At 39.9% G+C, this 1,029-nt stretch overlaps 1 non-coding gene across 1 annotated transcript; it reads right to left on the bottom strand.

Annotated features, from left to right (window-relative positions):
- Positions 1 to 670: 670 nt before the first annotated feature.
- TRNAE-UUC lies at positions 671 to 742 on the bottom strand. Its single transcript has one exon. It is a non-coding gene; the product is annotated as a tRNA-Glu (tRNA).
- Positions 743 to 1,029: the final 287 nt, after the last annotated feature.

Genomic DNA, 1,029 nt, shown 5'->3' with positions numbered 1-1,029 from the left:
CCTAGGCCCCTGTAGGTTATCTGTGCAAACTTGGCTTAATCGTCCCTATTTTTTTATTTCTATGTAGTATTTCTTGCTCTCATTGAATTCTTCTTATGTGTGTTTTTTTAAAACTACCACACGCTACCTTCAAAATTCCCTTGGATGTATCTGTCCATCTCTAAAACTAGACTCTAAACTCCTTGAGAGGAGGACTCCTGTCTGTTCCTCAGGACAGAGCTTAACACAAACAAGGCAATTATACATTAAAAAAAAAAATCAATAAACAGTCTTTCTTGAAACGTTTTTTGGATGTTAAAGTTCCTAGACCTTTTTCCCTTCTACTCCTCTTGTCCTGACCTCCCTTAGGGTCTCATCCTCCGTGAGCCCTTTAGGATCTTCCAACAGTCCTGGGAGGAGGTGAAATCACTCCAGTTTCAAAGTGAAAATTGTGGCTCAGCACTGTGAAAACTGCCCATGTGGCAGGACTGAGATCCTAGTCTGGTTCATCTGCTACCAAAGCTCTGCCTCTGCCCAGCACATTGTATCTCCCCTCCAAGCAAATTTAAGATAAAAAAAAAAAAAGAAAATCATTGAGACAGGCCATAGGATACCAAGTATCACAGGATGTTACTCCTTAGGAAATGGATTTTTTTTTTTTCTGGCTGTGCTGCGGCTTGTGAGATCTTAGTTTCCTGATCAGGAATTGAACCTGGGCCATAGCAATGAAAGTACCAAGTCCTAACCACTGGACTGCCAGGAACTCCCAGGAAATGAATTTTTAAAACAATAATGCTAGTCCTCACAGAGTTGGACACGACTGAAGCAACTTAGCAGCTTAGCAGCACATGTAAAGTAATGTGAATCCTCTATTATATTTTGAGAATTCTTCCCCCCTTATGAGGAAAATATTTTTAAAGAGTTCCCCCCTTTTCAGTCATGCGGATAGTTATTCAGGAGCTTATTGTGAAGAAAAGACCTACCCTGAAGAACTGAACAGGCATCAGTTTCTTTTAAATTGCAATCAACCAATCAATCAAATCAAATTAA

The sequence above is a fragment of the Bos indicus x Bos taurus genome, chromosome 17 (genome assembly GCF_003369695.1).
Source record: "Bos indicus x Bos taurus breed Angus x Brahman F1 hybrid chromosome 17, Bos_hybrid_MaternalHap_v2.0, whole genome shotgun sequence".
Classification (NCBI taxonomy): domain Eukaryota; kingdom Metazoa; phylum Chordata; class Mammalia; order Artiodactyla; family Bovidae; genus Bos; species Bos indicus x Bos taurus.
Note: the sequence above shows the minus strand (reverse complement) of the source record. Positions and strands in the feature narration are given on the sequence as shown.